At 41.0% G+C, this 14,696-nt stretch overlaps 1 protein-coding gene across 5 annotated transcripts in view; it reads right to left on the reverse strand.

The window, feature by feature from the left end:
- SNX24 (sorting nexin 24) overlaps positions 1-14,696 on the reverse strand; it is a 192,696-nt gene that overhangs the window by 125,854 nt on the left and 52,146 nt on the right. For 2 of the 5 annotated variants that reach the window (XM_064275903.1, XM_064275885.1), the window contains exon 2: positions 6,110-6,180. The exons of the other annotated variants lie outside the window; for them this stretch is intronic. The gene's annotated coding sequence lies outside the window, so the exon portion shown is untranslated. The remainder of the gene's footprint in view (positions 1-6,109; positions 6,181-14,696) is intronic. 5 annotated transcript variants of the gene reach the window in all.

Consider the following 14,696-nt stretch of genomic DNA (forward strand, 5'->3'; position numbering starts at 1 on the left):
ATCATATAATTTGTCCTTTTATATCTGATGTTTTTCACTCGGCATAATGTTTTCAAGGTTTATCCATGTTATAGCATGTATCAAAATTTCATTTCTCTTTATGGTTGAATAATATTCAATTGTACGATTTAACACATTTTGCTTATTCATTCACCTGTTGATGGACATAACCCTTGAGTTGTTTCCACCTTTCAGTGATTGTGAATAATGCTTCAAAGAACACTAATGTACATGTATTTGTTTGAGTCCCTACTTTCAAGTCTCTTAGGTATACACCTAAAAGGGGAATTTCTGGTTCATATGGTATTTCTACGTTTAACTTTTTTGAAGAACCGCCAAATTGTTTTCAATAGCAGCTGCACCATTTTACATTCCCATCAGCAATGCTTGAGGGTTCCAATTTCTCCACATCCTCACCAACACTTGTTATTTTCCATTTTTCTGTTAATAACCATCCCATTGGCTCAGTAGTTAAGTGTCTGGCTGCTAACCAAAAGGTCAGCAGCCTGAACCTACCAACTGCCCCATGGGAGAAAGATGTGGCAGTCTGCTTCCATAAAGATCTACAGCCTTGCAGAAAGTGGAGAAACCCTGAGAGAATGGTCCCTAGACACCCGTTCAGCTCAGTAATGAGGTCACTCCTGAGGTTCACCCTTCAGCCAAAGCCTGAACAGGCCCGTGGAACAAAACAAGACTAAAGGGGCGCACCAGCCCTGGGGCAGGGACTGGAAGGCAGGAGGCAACAGGAAAGCTGGTAATAGGGAACCCGGGGTTGAGAAGGGAGAGTGTTGACATGTCGTGGAGTTGTTAACCAATGTTGTAGAACAATGTGTGTACTAACTGATGAGAAACTAGTTTGTTCTGTAAACTTTTATCTGAAGTACAATAAAAAATGAATAAATAAATAAATAAAGATCTACAGCCTTGGAAACCCTATGGGGCAGTTCTGCTCTGTCCCATAGGATTACTATGAGTTGGAATCAACTCCAAGGCAAGGGTTAGTGGGTGCAAGGTGGTATCTCATTGTGGTTTTGATTTGCTTTTCCCAATGACTAAGGATGTTGAGTATCTTTTCATGTGCTCATTGGCCATTTGTTTATCTTCTTTGGAGAAATGTCTATTCAAGTTCTTTACCCATTTTTAGTTGGGCTGTTTATCTTTTTGTTGTTGAGCTGTAGGAGTCTTCAATAGGATTTTGAAATAGAAATGGAACTATCTGAGTTGTCCTAGAATGGATGCTGAGGGGGAAGGCTTTGGAGTCCCCAGAAAGACTGTACATGCTAAGTATCCTGATAATGGGCCATGATCTACAACATCCACACTGACACTCATCAGGATGAGACAACATATTCTACTTAGGACTGGGGTTGTATATTAAAATGATGAACTTTGAGTTCCAATCAAAACTATGTAATGATTAGGCTGGTGGAATGATTCTGAAGTATGAGCAAGAGGAACCTACCAGGGGCTTGGTTCCCTACCTAGCACATGAGTGGGAGAGGGTGACACGGGTATACGGGAGCGTATGTACCTCCTATAGCCTACTTATCCCTCATGGGAAGTGCCTTGAAGGTTGTCATGGATTGAATTGTTCCCCCCAAAAATGCATGTCAACTTGGTTAGGCTGTGATTCCTAGTACTGTATGGCTGTCCTCCATTTTGTGATTGTAATTTTATGTTAAAGAGGATTAGGGTGGGATTATAACACCCTTACTCAGGTCACATCCCTGATCCAATGTAAAGGAAGTTTCCCCAGGGTGTGGCCTGCACCACCTTTTAAATTACAAGAGATAAAAGGAAAGGGAAGCAAGCATAGAGTGGGAACCTCGTATTACCAAGAAAGAAGCACTGGGAGCAGAGTGTGTCCTTTGCACCCAGGGTCGCTATGCCTGAGATGCTCCTTGATCAGGGGAAGATTGATGACATGGACCCTCCTTCAGAGCCGGCAGAGAAAGCCTTCCCCTGGAGCTGACACCCTGAGTTTGGACTTCTAGCCTACTAGACTGTGAGAAAACAAATTTCTCTTTGTTAAAGACATCCATTTGTGGTATTTCTGTTATAGCAGCACTAGATGACTAAGACAAAGGTATATGTGAAGACAGAGAAGGTACTTCAAGAAGTCTTAGGGAGAGGGATGAGTGAAGAATGGATTGATAATATCCAAAGCACAGTTTTCCATATATCTTTTAGCAGCATCCCCACCTACCTACAACTCAATCTGAAAAAAGAGAAAGGTGGTCAGGAACCACCCACTCCGGAGCCTCCATCCTCATTGGAGCCATATCCCTAAATTCCTCCCCCTACCCACCCACCACCACCTGCGTCCACACACTCGCTCTCCAATGCCTGTCTTTCCTCAGGCTTAGCCCTAGAGAAGCAGAAGGGATGGTCCTGACTTTGAATTCCTCTCCATATTCTTATAATCTTGGTCCTGAAATGAACAGGAAGGGAACCTCAAAAATAAAAGGGAGTGGAGAGCGGGGTGGAAGTGAACAGAGGAGCTGCCTGGGCATTAGCCTGGCCCAGAGGATTAGCCTAGAAGAGAGGCAGTCTCAAGGCATCCAGAAACTAGGCAAAGAGTACCTCAAACCCTGAATATGAGAAGGATAAGATTAAAGTTCTAAAACAACTTGGTTCTACTGGACTTTTTCAATAAACTTTCCCGTTCTCAAAGTAAACTTTATCTCTGGTCATTTTCTTAACTCCCCAGTCTTCTCCCTTTACAACTGTTACTCCTAAATAGGAAAGTGATGGTTTACTATTTATAGAATAAACTGCTATCTTTCTGCCTTGAACTTACAAGCTCTCAATACACTTTGGCCTCATGGCTGCATTCCTCATTAGTAAAAGCATTCACTAGAAAGAATTATTCCATTAGGTAGTTTGTGAGAGATAACCACACCAATGTAATGTAATCTTGTCATTACTATAGGATCTGCCTCTCCGCACATATTTATCAAGTGCTTTCTGTAGGCTAGGTTCTGAGCTGTGGTACAATGGACCCAAAAGAGACATGGTCCTTCTCCCATGGAACTCAAGGATGATTCAATTATAACCAATTGTAATAATATGATTATGATGGATAGGCTCTAGAAGGAAATGTAGATAGCATCAAAAAAGTCATCATAATGGGAAACTGGCTTTAGTCTGGATGATGAAGGACTACCCAGATCAACACTGTGCTCTCCTCCTGTTGACATGGTGAGTCTAAGGTGACTGTCCTCCCAATACACATGCTTGTGCACCTGACATTTCCACTCTAATACTCACACCCTCAACTTTATCTTTGGAGACTGAAAACCTAGGTTCAGGTTCAAGTTTTGCCACTTATTAGCTCTGTAACCTACAATAATCTCTGAGCATCAGTTTTTTTCTCATCTGTTAAAAAGAGGTAATAATCCCTGTGAGGGTTTAAGTAAGTTAATATTCATAGAGCACATATTAGGTTAAGCACTTAATAGATAATAGCTATTACTATTTTTATTACCTAAGTTCCTAGAATTTTAGTCAGTATGATACCTGACATTACAATAATTTGTAAGTAGCAATTTATGAGATTTTGTTACCCCTCATTCTAATATTTGTTAATATGGCAACCACCACATGTCTTTTCAAGTATTTAAGGCCATTTCATGTGTGGAAAAAACAAATATCCTTTCATAATATAATGTTTTGAAAACAGGTAATACATTCTATGGTTTTAAAAGGAAAAGAAAGACAGATGTGGATGACAATGTGGGGATATTGGAACCTTATCCATTGCTGGTAGAAATGCAAAATGGTACAGGCATTGTGGAAAACAGTGTGGCGGTTCTTCAAAACACTAAAAATAGAATTACCATTGCCCCGGCAATTCCATTCCTAGGTATATACCCAAAAGACCTGAAGGCAGAGACTCAAAAAGAGAACTGTACAGCAGCATTGACTGCAGCACTATTCACAAGAGCCAAAAGGTAGAAACAGCCCTGTGATGTAATGGATCACTTTTGTATGACCTTTCTAGCCATGGTCTTGTAACTCCCACCCAAGTGACTGGGCGGGACTATATGGATAAGGTAATTATTGCCCACTAAAGGGATTGGTCAGTTTTACCATTCTGCTGAGCTTGAGGTAAGCCATTCCAGGGGCCAGAGAGAGAGAATCCCACCACCACCAAGGAAGGACAGTTAGGAGCCAGCATGTCCTCTGGTCCCAGGATCCCTGAACTGAAGAGTTTCTGGAAGCAGAGACAGAAAGGGAGAGAGCAAGCTATAACCCTGAAGATGGTGAGAAGCGACGGCAGGAGAGACCTGGCAGCAGAGACCCAGCAGCAGGAGACAGAGTAGTGGGCTTCGTAGCCCACAGAGAGAGAAAGTTGAGTGCCTTTGGACAGAGACTGAGGGCCAGTGAGAGGTGTGCCTGTGAGCACAGCACCGTGGGGAAGAGCTGTCCTGATGGAAGAACTGTGTCTTTCAGTGTTCCTGAGCCTGAATTATAACCTGTTACTTCCCTAATAAATCCCAAATGGTGAGTATTGTCTATGGGTTTTGTGTGGCCATTGCAATGAATTGTTGAACCCTGCAGAGAAGTAGAGGGTGCCGTGGGAGGGACAATTGATGTCAGAGTTGGTAAAAATGGCAGAGAGATAAGGCATGTCTGATCTCCGCCTCATAGGAATCAGCTTTAGGCTGCTGATCTTGATTCTCCTTCCCCCTTGGGAAGTTAGAGGAGGCAAGGCACTGCCCTCATGCCATTTTTACAAACCTAAATGCCCATCAACAGATGAATGTATAAACAAAATGTGGTACATACATACAATGGAATACTACTCAGCCAGACAGAGAAATGAAGTCTTGACACATGCTACAGTATGAAGGAGCTTGAAGACATTATGCTGAGCAAAATAAGCCAATCACAAAACGACAGACACTGTATGACATCACTTACATAAAAAGACAAGAAAAGGCAAATGTATAGAGACAAAAGTTTATTAATAGTTATCACAGATGGGAGGGAAGAAGAAGAAGAGGGTTAATGGTGATGGAAAAATCGTATTAAGGGTAGGGTTGCAAGGCAATTATTGTAATTGCTATTAATAAGTTGTACACCTACAAAAAGTTGAACTGGAAAAAGTTGTGTGATAGATATATTTAAAACAGTGACAAAAAAAAAAAAATAGAGTAGCTGCTGAGCCAGTTATGTACAACCAACTACCTCGTGGGATTAGATTCCTTGGTTTGGAGGTTTACTGTCATCGCTTCGTGGGACATCCCAGCTAACTGGCCTAACAACATGTTTAGTGTTTCTGTTCTACCTCCAAGTTCACTGAGTAGAGAGCTCGGAGTCTTAAAGGCACACAAGCAGCCATCCACAGCACAACTGGTCTCTATTCACCTGCAGCAAGAGAGGAAGAAAGAGAGTCAGGAAAAGGAGGAGGATATGAAATGTGTGGCTAATTGCTTCCATGAACAACTGCCTCCTTTACCATGAGAGCAGAAGAACTGGATAGTGCCCAGCGACCATTACTGAACATTTTGACTGAAGATTCCATGGAAGAATCTTGATAAACCCTTGAAACTATTACCCTGAAACAATCCTTAAACCTTAAATCAAAAATATTCCCTGAAGTCTTCTTAAAACCAAACAATAGTTTAGCTTAACTAGTAAAAAAAGATTTGCCTTGAGCATTAAGCTCTTTTAAGAACTATCTACATGGGACCGAACTGACAACAGCAACCCCAAAGATGACACAGGAACCTTAGAGGGCAGTGAGTTTATGTTAATGAGGAGGGAATAACTCAGAAGAGTGAGAATCCTTGCACAACTCAAAGAATGTAATCAACGTCACAAAACTATGTCACTGAACTACATGTAGAAACTGTTTAAAAAGAGAGAGAGAGAGAGAGAATGCTGACAGGTTGTGATAAATGTACCTAATGTCACTGAATAATTTGTGTGGAATTTGTCAAACAGGAACCTAACTTGCTGTGTAAACTTTCACCAAAAACTCAATAAAACAGTATTAAAAAAGGAAAAGAAAGACATAAAAAGATATACAGTGAAAAGTCTCCCTCACAACCCCAACTCTTCAACCAGCTGCCACCATTCACTCCCTTCTTCAGGTACTCACTATTAAGCGTCTCTCAGGGATCCTTTCGGCCTTGTTATGTGCTATGCGAACAGAGTGTTATTTCCTTCCGTCTGCACAAAAAGACCACACATTACACACCGCTCTACCTCTTGCTTTTTTCACTTAGCAATGGATCTTGGCAATCTTCTCATATTGGGACACAAAGCGCTTCCTCTTCCTCCTTTTATTGCTACATAGTATTCTATTGCATGAATACTGTTACCGTAACTGTCTTTTTGGCTACACCTCTTTGTAGACTTACACAAACTTTTTTAATTAGCTTTCACAGTGGATAATAGAGAAAATGGGTAGAACCATAACATTTTTTCATTTCCTTTATTGTTCTTAGTCAAAACCTAACAGTAACTAACTGTTTTTGGTACATTCTACATGAATAATCTACACAATCAACATGCTATATTTTATAATAATAATTTTTTCCTTCCATTATTTTAAAACATCTGCTGTATATATTACACATAACAGGATCATTTTCCTGTGTATTTATATGGAAAAAGTGCTGGCTGTTACAGTACCCAATCAGTTACCCTGAGGAGATGTCAGCTGTCAACCGTGTCCGTGGCAGCGATTTCCCTCTCCTCTCTCCCTTCCCACTCTGGGTGAGCTGTCATGTTTCTAGTTTCTGACGTGCATTTACATCACTCAATGACATCTGACAGCAGTGAAAGGCCACAGAAAACTGCTTATTGATCAGAGCAAAACTAGTTGATGGAACAGATGAGGTTGTATCACAGAAATGCAGCCACATTCAGGGGATGACATTTTGCTCCCCTGTACAAAAGAGCTTAATGGAATACAACTTCATTATATCATGCCACTTGTGCTTACAGCACCAGCCCAACCTCCTGACTGTTTTGTCTATGTGGTGATGAGCACAATCTATTTGTGCTGGTATCAATGTATTGCTAACCTGATTTGTTCATGAACACTTGCAAACTACTGGTGAATCTGTCTTAACAAATACACCAAAGGACACTGAAATCTCAATCTTAGCAAAATCTAATTGTACTGTCCTTGGGAAAAAAAAAAAAATAGAATTACCATTTAGTGAGCCATAACTACTCAGAATGCAGTGGCTTTATACCTTTTATACCACTGTGTAAAGAAGTTTAAATGGGTATTTCTTTGATTCTTGAAGCAATGCCAGGGGAAAAAAGTAGATAACTTGAGATACAGTCAAAATTCTCTTATAAACAGATAAATTTAGTTGTTTCAAAGAATTAAGATATCAGATTAGGGTCCTCTGCATACAAATTAAAGAGCCCTGGTGGTGCAGTGGTTAAAGCAATTGACTGCTAAAGGTCAGCAGTTCGAAACTACCAGTGGCTCCGCGAGAGAAAGATGTGGCAGTCTGCTTCCGTAGAGATTTACAACCTTGGAAACCCTATGGGATCGCTAGAGTTGGAATCAACTTGATGGCAGTGAGTTGGGGCATACAAATTGTTGTTTTTTGGTTTTAAAGATAACCATTTTAACTCACTTTCCACTGCCAATGCCAAGGCAGACAGATGGCTCTATAGTGATAAATCAGTTACATGCCTGGAACAGGGGTCAGTAAGCCAGACTGACTCCTAATATCTTGCCATGTGACTTCTCAAACAAAAGAAAGAAAAAGGTAGCACATGGAAAAGTTTTTTCCAGCCGTCCCTCGATCCTAGGTTAAAAAAAGAAAAGAAAGCTAACAGGTTCCTCTCATGGTTGTCTGGCTTTTCTCTTTACTCCTTAATTCTTCCCTTGAGAAGCAAGAGCTCCCCAAATTAGGCATTCTCACACTGCCTTCCACCTTCTGCCACAACTGCTGTATCTATCTGGACTTTACATTTTTCTTTAAATAGACTTTTTGAAGGTGAGAGTTAAAATAAATACAATAGAATCAAAGTGCTGTTGTTAAAATATGTTACTTGCGGAAAGTTCTGAGCCTGAAACTTGCTCTCTTCCTTAGAAAGAGAGATGTAAAATAAAGCCAGGTTAAAGACTAGAATCGAGCTTTCAGGGATTTTTTTTTTTTTTTGTAAGGATGTAGGATTAAAAGATAAGTGAAAAAGGAATAACTTTCTCCCTCTGTGAATCACTGTTATTTAATATCTCGGCACCACTTAAATCATGTCCTTTAGCACCAATGGCCCATACTCCAAACCGAGGGAACCCTGGAGAAGTGCATTAAACGACCAGGCACTAGAGCCATGCTTCCAGAGTTCAAGTCCTGTTCCCTACTGTGTGAGTCGCAGCAAGTTATTTAGCTTCTGTGTGCCTCACTTTAAGGGGCCCTGGTGGTTAAGTGCTTGGCTGCTAATCAAAAGGCAAAAGGTTGGCAGTTCAAACCCACCAGCCAAATCTGCAGGAGAAAAGATGTGGCAGTCGGCTTCCATAAAGATTACTAACCCCACCCCAGCCTTGGAAATCCTATGGGGTAGCTCTACCCTGTCCTACAGGGTCGCTATGAATCAGAACTTAACTGGTGTCTCATTTTATTCCTCCATAAGGTGGGTACTAACAGCATGTAAACCTTGCTCTGAGGAGTAAACGAAATTATGCATGTGAAGTCCTTAGCATAGTATCCAACACTAGGAAAACGTTTAATAAATGTAAGCTGCTATTATTCCTTTCTTCCCCATTTCTTTACTTAGGCCTTCAGGATGAGGACGAGGAAAAGAATGGACAGAAGAAATTCGAGGCAGAGGGTGAGTGAAGAAAAGAAAAAAATGGAGAGAAAGGGAAAGAAAAATCTATAGGTTAAGACAGAAAATACAGTCTGAGTAAGGGGCTTTTCAGATCCTGTCCAACAGCCTCTGCGTTGATGAAGCTTTCCTTCCCACCTCACCTAAGCTCTGTGTCTTCCTCCCAGACTAAGATCATTGCTCTCCTCTGGCTTCCAGTAACACTGCGTTCAAGCCTTGGTTGGTTTCATGTTTCACACGTGTGGCCCTTCCTCAGACTTGGCACACCCTAAAGACAGAGGCCAAGTCTCCCCTTAGGACCTCAGGACCCAATACAGCACCAGCCCTGGCTTGCACAGAATGGAGGTGGCTAAACAAACACACACCCTGATCACACTTCCTCCCCAAGGCCATGTCAACACTGGCCAACTCCCATAGCTTGCCCAGGCCTCCTCTGCTTAAGTAGATCTGACAAGGAATTTTCTGGCATAGATTCTGATTTTCATGTACAACAACAGCTCAAAAATGAAAAAAAGTAATAGAAAAGCAGAAAGGCATTAAATGTAAACGTTTATTTCAAACTTGCTAGATTCCTTAAGAAATACTATGTGTTTTGCCATTTCACAAATCACACCCCATAAAATGCTTCAGCTATAGTCTTTGTATTTTGAAATTACTAAAATAAAAATACTCTTTTTCAACGGCCCAGATGTATGCCTTTGGGCACTTGTAAACTCAGTGATCTGAAACACAGGCCACATGCTATTTTCCCAAATACATCTGCTTCATACACTTTGTGCTCTTGGTCTGCATGTGTGGCACAGACTGCTCTATTAAAGGGGCAAGATGGGCAAACCTCACTTTTATCAGTAACTGCATGGCATGGATCAGCACAAATCCAATTCCCACCTGGAAGTGGACCCTGGGTTCAACTTCCCACATTTCCATTCCTTGTCACCAGCCACTTCTGTGATATTTTCTCTCTCACCCTAACCAGAGTTAGGGCAGACTTCATCCCTAGCCACCCTGAGCCAGGTCAAAACATCCCTGGCCACCAACGGCCAGGTCACCGGTAACCAGCCATAGGCTCAGAAGTCTACACAGCTCCCTGAACTTCAGACCAGGCAGCCCCTCCTACTCACACACTCTCTCTTTTGGGTCCCCTAGGGCTAATTCATAAGCTAGAAAGCCTCTTTTTTCATAGGCTGCCCATGCAGCCTTTCTTCATCACCTAGCCACCCGAAGCTGATTCCTCATCAGTTAGGACCCTGTCCTTCTGACTGCCTACACAGTCCTCCTCTGAATTAGCCACCCTGAGTCAAGTAGGAATCCCATTACACCTTATGAGTTTGTTAATTCTCTATAATGCCTCACAAAATTCATGGAGACTATTATCTGCACAGAGCCCTGGTGGCATAGTGGTTAAGAGCTTAGCTGCTAACCAAGAGGCCCGCGGTTCAAATCCACCAGGCACTCTTTGGAAAGCCTATGGGGCCGTTGTACTCTACCCTACAAAGTCACTAGGACTTGGGATCGACTCAACGGCAATGGGTTTGGTTTTTTTTTTTTAATTACCTATACTTATAGTTACACATTTATTATAACCAGAAAGGATACTGGCAAGGTCATGGAGAGTCCCCGGTATGGGACATCCATTGTCCCCAGGGAAGTGCTACCCTCTACCTTTCAAGTATGTTCTCACCAATCCAGGAGGCCCCAAAAGACAGAGTTCCAAGGCCCAGGGTCCCTTAGTCATTGGGACCTCAATGAATATGCATGATCAGGGTCTTAATGCATAGTCATGATCAATCCAATCAATGAATATGCATGACTACATCATCTCCCCTCCCTTCCTGAGGCCTGTTGTCAGAGTAGGGCCTGTATAGTCTACTTATTTACACATGTTTAAGTACTGCCTGGAAACCCTGGTGGCACACTGGTTAGGAGTTTGGCTGCTAACCAAAAGGTTAGCAGTTGGAATCTACCAGGCACTCCTTGGGAACCCTGTGGGGAAGTTCTACCCTGTCCTACAGAGTCACTACGAGTCAGAATCGACTCGCTGGCAATGGGTGTGGGTTTTTGTTTTGTTTTTTGGTAAGTATTGGCTGGCTATTTCAGAAAACAAAGAGCACCTTAATTGCTTAGGCTATTTTCATAAACCAGCGACAAAAGCCAAATCAAGTTCTGTGTCCTACACAACACGGAAACAGAAAATTGGCCCAAATCAGACCCACTCCACTGTACTCACAATCAATAAGGCACACAACAACCATTTTAAAAATATGATCTTGATGGAACAATAGATATGGCACCATTGTGGATCCCAGAGTGAGCCAGGTGCTGCATGATGACAAAGACAGTGACTATGTCCCCAGACAGCCCAGGTTTACTGCTGTTATCCCAGAGCAGTTCTCATTAAAAAAAAAAAAAAAATTTCATTAGCACCCCTTTAATTTTCAAAAGTGTGTCAGTTTGGATGTGGTCATCCTATTGATGAAGAAGAACACCTTACCCCATGCAGCTTCTTAGGATCTTAGTACACACCTGACACTTTCGTGGTTCATTGTTTCACCATGAATTTAGTTTTATATACATACCCTCCACTTGACTCTCAGCTGTTATTCTAATTCTGTTCCCAGTGCCTAATTTACCTTGCCAAATAAACCAAACTGACTGCCATCAAGTCGATTACTTAATAAGCTGTGGTTGGACGATTAATCCTGAGACATTTACAACTCAAACAGGCTAGACTATAACTGATGGGACAGAGTTTAACCAGGAAGGTAGTGAATGGTCAGAAATTCATTTAAATGAGTCAATTATTTTCTGATTTGAATTTTTTTGTTGATATCATGTGTTTTCATTAACGGAAGCATGCTGAATCACTGAGTGTGTCTCAATTTTTGGTAGACAGTGTGGATTTTTTTTTTTCTTTTCTTGCCCTACCCCATAAGCCTACTCTGAATGTATCGAAGGACATACGTTGTCTCACAAATTCTACCTCCAGAATCCACAGGGATATATGCACTCCAAACAAAAATTTCAAAATTTCTATTTTTCCTACCAAAAATTCAAACACCTCATACAATATCCTATAAAAACAGTAGTTTGAGGCACAACCCATTAAAGAAGTTTCAAACTGTTACGCAGGTCCCTGTCTGGCGGTAGCACACACTATCGGTGAGAAAGCAGCTTCCCAAAAAACCTGAGAGGTGGAAAACATAAGTGGGAGAACAAGTATCCCATTCCTTACGAAAGAGTTAAGCTTGAATTTTTAGGTACCTCCCTGAATCTGAAAGCTGTAATTACAAATGTAATTACAAATGTAAATCCACGGACAGGAGCAATATCTGAGTTAGAAAGTGAGAAGGACCTTAAGCTAATGCTCAGAAAATTTGGGCAGATCTCTAAACAGGTGATCCCAACTTTATATTTATAATAAAGCTATAGTGCTTTATTATAAATATTTTTAATGCAATTAGTATCTGTATTTGCTAAACTTCCCACTGAGGTGAGGGACTGTTGTTGTCCTTAGTTGCCCTTGTTAGTTAGATTCTAACTCACGGCAACCCTACGTGTGCAGAATAAAACTGCTCCATAAGGTTTTCAAGGCTATGACCTTTTAGAAACAGGTCACTGGACCTGACTTTCAAGGTGCCTCTGAGTGGGTTTGAATCACCAAGCTTTTGGTTAGTAGTGCAGCTCTTAACCATTTGCACCACCCAGGGAGGGACTACTAATCCTGAATGAGTGGCTAACATAGGCAACCCCAATCAATACAGTAAAGATCCAGAATCACAGGTTCCCCTTCTGGGTTATGGGACTTTTCAGAGTGTACTGGTAAAATGAACCCAAATATCAGGAACTAACTCTCCCGCACATCCCTTCCCACCTCCCTCCACTCTGCAACCCTTGCCAGTAACCTCAGGATGAAATTAGGATCCTTATCTACTAAGAAATACCTGAAATCAAATATGCCTACGTTAGTCCAGTCTCACATCTACATAGCCAGAGTGTAATTACCTTCGCTGAGAATATTGAAGACTTAGAAGAACTTCTCTGAACTGAAGCATGTACATTGCTACATACTTATGTAAAGTGCTCCTGGGAACTAAGATCTTGCACAAGACTGCCTAGAAGCTGGCTGCACGTGACACTTCAAAAGGCAGAAATGCCTGACAACCACTCAGAGCATGCCTGGAGCACCAGGCTGTCTTCCTTCCATATGGCACACGACCTAAAGCAGTGGCATTTTTTTCTCCAGTTAAATTCCATGCAGTCAAAGTCAAAAGAAAAACCAATCTCAGATTTATTATCAAGGAGAAATGCTCACCTTTCTTAGCTGACATGATCCTTTTGGACATAGAGTTCATTTTAAACAGCATATAAAACAGAAATAAACATGATCCACATTAAGCCAAGGTATCTGATGACATGTAAATTACTAATAGCTTAAGGTTCTATAAAACATAGGCAAAAGCTATAACTAGAAGCTAATTTTCTAAAACCTAGGAGCACTGTAATAGATTGAATTGTGTTCCTCAAAAAGTATCCATCAACTTGGGTAGGCCATGATTCCCAGTATTATGTGACTATTCACCACTTTGTCATCTGATGTGAATTTCCTATGTGTTATAAATCCTATCTCTGTGACGTTAATGAGATGGAATTAGCGGCAGTTATGTAGACTCAATCTACGAGATTAATCTACAATTTAAACCAATCTCTTTTGAGATATAAAACAGAGAAGTGGGGAAAAAAAAAAAGTGAAAATTAATTAAATAAAAGAGAAGTGAGTAGAGAGACCAGGACCTCATACCACTGAGAAAGAAGCACTGGGAGCATGGCTTATCCTTCAGACCCAGGGTTCTTACCCTGAAAAGCTCCTCAACCAGGCAATACTGATGACAAGGACCTTCCCCCAGAGCAGACAGAGAGAGAAAGCCTTCCCCTGGAGCTAGCACCCTGAATTTGGACTTCTAGCCTCCTAGGCTGTGAGAGAATAAACTTCTATTTGTTGAAGCCACCCACTTGTGCTATTTCTGTTATAGCAGCACTAGATAACTAAGTCAGAGCACGTAATTATAAATTTAGAAAAGGTATTTAGTCATTTAACAAAATAGTTAAGAAATAAGTAATATAATTTTTTTTTTTTTTTTAGCTAAGTATTCCTTTGGGTGACTGCCTTGCTTACACAATCTATCATTCTCAAGCTTCTCTTGCTCTAGATTTTAAAACTACATTAAATTTCTCTTGCACACTGCTGGTAGGAATATAAAATGGTGCAGCTACTGTGGAAAAGTTTGGTGGTTCCTCAAAAAGTTGAATGTAGAATTACCACAGGATCCAGCAATTCCATTCCTAGGTATACACCCAAAACAGTCGAAAGCAGAGACTGAAACAGATACTTGTACATCAATGTTCTTTCCAGCATTATTCAAAAACAGCCAAAAAGTGGGAGCAACCCAAGTGCCCTTCAACAGATGAATGAATAAACAAAATGTGGTGCATACATACATGCAGATACAGTGAAATGTTATCCATCCATAAAAAAGGAATGAGGACCTGATACCTGCTACAATGTAGATGAACCTTGAAAACATGCTGACTGAAAGATGCCAGACACAAAAGCCCACATGTTATATGATTGAATTTACATTGATCCCTAGAACAGGCAAATTCATAGAGACAGAAAGTAGATTAGAGGTTTTCAGGGGCTGGAGGGAGGGAAAAGTAAGAGTTATTGCTCAAAGGGTACAGAGTTTCTGTTTGAGAAGATAAAAAAAAATTGCGACTGCATAGAGGTGACTATTGTAAACACTGTGAATGTAATTAATAGCACTGAATGGTATACTTAAAAATAGTCAAGTGACTAATTTTAAGATATATATATTTTACTGCAACTAAAA

Source organism: Loxodonta africana, chromosome 2, assembly GCF_030014295.1.
Source record: "Loxodonta africana isolate mLoxAfr1 chromosome 2, mLoxAfr1.hap2, whole genome shotgun sequence".
Lineage (NCBI taxonomy): Eukaryota > Metazoa > Chordata > Mammalia > Proboscidea > Elephantidae > Loxodonta > Loxodonta africana.